Here is a 4338-nt window from a genome sequence, read left to right on the forward strand (position 1 = left end):
CCAAGTCTTTCTACTTTTCTTTCCAGAAAGAAATCCAGGTCTAAATACTAGCAAGGGTGGGTAAATTATGGAAATCTTTTATAAGTCTTTGGGCGTATAAACATCAAAGGAATGTCGTTAGCCTTTTTTAATCTCTGCCACAGCTTTTGGTTTTTACCAATTGAAATGTACACGTTGTGTCCAACAGAGACCTGGAGCATAAAACGTGGGTGGTGGGGGCAGATGGAGTAGGAGCAAGAGTAGGGGAAAGAAAGTTCAGGCGTCTCCCCCAACATAAAAAGTCCCTCTGTAAAATCTTCCTAAAGTGCACAGTAAGGACGACTGAGGACGATCATGGTAAATATTTGCATCTACATCATATGCTAAATTGGAGGGAAAAAACTGAATTACTTCTTAGCTGTTTATCTAATTGTACTACACGCTGCATGCAGATACAATTGCATTTTACTTCAATGAAAAATAGGATGTTACAGGAGCAAAGAAGCATCATTCTACAAACAACATAAGAAGAAGAGTAGGCCTCCAGCTGCAAAGAGCTTCAGCGTTTTATATTTAGCTAGATGGATCCCAGAGTTTTCCAGAATTACGCTGTTAATTTCTGCCCTATCAGCTGAAACCCACATGCATTTTCTCACCAGTTAGACATCTTTATAGGGGTAAAATACGAAGGGGAGGGAGGGGTGTGGTGGTGATGCTGGGGAAGATGGATCATGGGAATTGAGTATAAGTATTTAAGAAAAACAGCTTCCTTTCCCCCTATTTAATATAATCACAACATATTTCCTGACTCCAGACTAGCACGGCTCTTTATCCAGTTAACGTTCCCAAGGCTGATGCCTGAAGTATCTAAGATCACTTTCAAATGCCCTTTCTAACAAGACCTGAGCAAGAGGCCACTAATTTTCACTGAACAAAAAGCCACTGGAGAGAGATCCGTTTGTCAATATCAACTGGTCCAGCAATTTCCCATCTTCAGACACATCGGCCTATCTGAGCTGGCAGATGTTTAGACAAGATTTTATAAATTGTTCAATATCAGACCATAATGAACCCCAACTGACCATTCCAAAGCAGCTAAAAGCATTCAGGATCTCCCCTGCTGGGATCTAATAATGCTCTCACGCTGGAACATTATTAATCATGGAATAAAATAGATGAGCCTCTTGAAAAATAAGTGTATGATTGATTAAAGGGCAATCTAAGAAGCTATTATTCTTGTTTTATAACCGTAAGTTATATTCACTCAATTTATCTTTTGGGGGAAATAAATGATTGTTCGTTTCTTTTCTGAAATGATATTATACGAGGATTCCCATTATTTTACTAAAAATTAAAATGATTAGTTAGCTGATTTTATGAGCCCAATCAAAGTGGATTTCCAATGTGACTGTAAAGATGCGATTTACTGATCTAAAAGTGGAATATTATAAAAAACAGGAATTGGACTTTTTTATCTTTTTTTTTTTTTTTTGCATATTTTAGCCACAAGCAGAAACAAAGAAACTAGAAATGAGCCGTAGCTGATTATAATTCTTTTTTTTTTTTTTCCTAGAAATGGTGGATTTAAAGAACGTTAACTCAAATAAAGAACTACTTCACACCCAACATAAATAGTTTATAAGAAACATGCATGTATTCACATCACTCTCTCTCTACACATATGCATGTATATACACAAATATGTATTTGCACACATGTGCGTATTTAAAACTGAAGTATAACGGAACAACCCAGAAGGAATTAATTTACGCAAAGCATATCTTTGCAATGTATTTAAATTGCTTACTCATTTTATGGTTTAAGCTCTACTAGCGAAATTACAATCTTCGTCATTTTCTAAATAACAGATTATTATTTGAGGGGAAATGAACGAAAAACACCATATTGTTGCAGACTAGTCTGTTTTTATTTACAATTAGAGATATAAATTAGTAAAGAATTCTCGTTAAACAACCAAAGATTGTATAACCATCAACGTTTCAAATAAAAATCAGGCAAAATTTATTTACAAAAAGTTCAGATTCCATTGCAATACAACTTGCATAAATTACTAGAAGCTTTATATCGTTACAAAAATAAATATCAAATTTGTTTCCACTTCGTAAGGACTCAAGTTCTCCAATCACGTCTTTATTATCTCTACTGTATACATCTTTTACAAATAAATTTTACAATAAATCCTATCACACCTATCGAATAGATACCGTGGCAATGAAGTGATCAATTCAAGATATCCTGAGAAAAACAGATCTGTTTTCAAAAGTCACACATACATTGGGGAAACTATACTATACCAGCAAACTCACATATGTCCAACAAAATTCTGGTTTAATAATTAGAGTCTGAAGATTTAATAGTGCTCTGTGGTCTTCTTTTATACAGTGGCACAAGATGTGATCCGGATTTAGAGATTTGTTATATATATATTAGCTCGGGGAGAGATGATGGCTTGCTGACTTTTTTCAAAGCAATTGTGACACCTACCTGTGGACCAAGGAAAAAACCAGATCATCCAAAAATCCTTCAATTACACTCTAACACCGTCAAATGGAAGGGGAAAAAAAAAAAAAAAAAAAAAAAGGAAGTAAGGCAAAATTCTTACTCGTCTAATTTCTTCTAATAAAAGAATTAGTTGAAAAAACACCGGCAAGGCAATTTTGTTGTTGTTTTTGTTTATTTATCCCTAAATAGTGGGGGCATTGAGAGTGCCATTGCTAGCTAGGCAAGAGGCAATTCGCAGATAACATACCCTGCTTAAGTTGCATGTCGGTCTCTAATAATTGTCCCTTTTTATGTTAAATACACGGTCACAGCGTGAAGCCTCACTCAGAACGTACAATTTTAGCACTACCACGTGAGCACAAGCACTTTGTTTTTAAGCGACAATACCTTCAAAGATATTGTTGTCTAAAGCTTTCTTTCCGTAATGTTTAAAAGGTCCTTACGGCTTTGCCTTACACAAGGGAACAGTATGCCAGGTGAGGGAACTGTCTAACCTGACTTTAAAATTAAGACAAACCCAAGAAGGAAAGAGAGGTTTAAAGCAAACAGCAGAAAAGAGTGTCTTACTTCGTAATCAGACTCTCAAGTAACGAAGCAAGAAATTAACGTCAAGCAAGTCTAGAACTGTGCAGCGTGTCTCAGACCTGATGCCAAATGATCAGTGTAATAGAAAATGTTCTCACTTACTTGCATTGCTGTGTGATTGCACTTCTATAGGTACGGTTGTACTCCTACTGTGCAGACTTCAGTGGGATCTGTCAAAATATAACCGTCAGTTAGTCACAGGACACAGCCAGCTAACTAGATTATACAGTGTGTCTCACCGCTGCAGAATTCGTAGCTAGGCCGTTTAAAAGGCGGGCCGGTATTTTATAATTGCCCGTATCTCCAGTATTTTGTTAGAATAAACTGACAATTATATTAGTGCAAAACTTTTTCGAAAAGAAAAAAACAACAAACAAACCCAAAACAGTTACAAATGTCACGCTCCACGTAATTTCACGTCCAATGTCAGCAATTATCTGAACCCAAAGCTGTAAAAACCGTGAGAATACTGGAAACAAAGAAAGCAAAACCAGTTTGTCGGAAAGAAAAAAATAATGGAGGCAATGACATCAGTGCTCTCAGGATATCTTTGTGTGTAGTTTTCCTTTTAAAAATGGCTTTTAAGAGCTGCATCTGCAGCCCGTGAGACTGATCTAAAAGTCATCTTTTACATTTTCTCTCTCAGTTCTTAGAGGCAGGTATCGATACGATGGCGACATGCCGGTTTTAATCCCCAGATTATGCTACTGCCCATCTTCACTCTGTGGCAGTGGTGACAGTGCACTCCCTGCTTTCTCCAGAGGTTTCAGTATTTACAGCCCGTAAAGGACTTGTACGGGTCGGGGAAAGAGGGCGAAGGAGAAGAGGGAAGAAAGCGGCAAAACCAAGTCACCTACCTTTCTTAGAGTCATAACTAGAGGGCCTGTAATGTTGTTCTAGCTGGTTAGTGATCGTTTTCAAAGAGTCACTGCTCTGCTTGTGGACAGAGCTGGCGTTTAGGACAGTCTGACTTAGTCCCTCGTTTGAAGCCACTGCTGCGGAGTTGTATCTCAGGATTCCCTGGCTCTGGAGAGCGTTAAAGTTCCCATAGTTTGTATAATTGCTATAAAAAGGTGAGGTGTAATAAATATGCCTCCCCAGGAGGGAAGAGGGCGAGTAGGCAGCGCTGTGCGGGGCGGAGGCGGGGGTGGCCGAGGAGAGCGGCGCAGGTTGGCAGCTTTGGCCCAGGGTCTGGCTCTTGAGGTCCGAGGTGGCGATTTCGGCCAGCGACCAGAGCTTGGGCTTGCTGGC

At 38.6% G+C, this 4338-nt stretch overlaps 1 long non-coding RNA gene across 1 annotated transcript; it reads right to left on the reverse strand.

The window, feature by feature from the left end:
* Window positions 1-1974: 1974 nt before the first annotated feature.
* LOC104166699 lies at window positions 1975-4308 on the reverse strand. Its single transcript, XR_696493.1, has 3 exons — window positions 3945-4308; window positions 3190-3257; window positions 1975-2484 (listed from the first exon to the last, which is right to left on the reverse strand). It is a non-coding gene; the product is annotated as an uncharacterized LOC104166699 (long non-coding RNA).
* Window positions 4309-4338: the final 30 nt, after the last annotated feature.

This window comes from Cariama cristata, unplaced genomic scaffold, assembly GCF_000690535.1.
Source record: "Cariama cristata isolate BGI_N322 unplaced genomic scaffold, ASM69053v1 scaffold27188, whole genome shotgun sequence".
Lineage (NCBI taxonomy): Eukaryota > Metazoa > Chordata > Aves > Cariamiformes > Cariamidae > Cariama > Cariama cristata.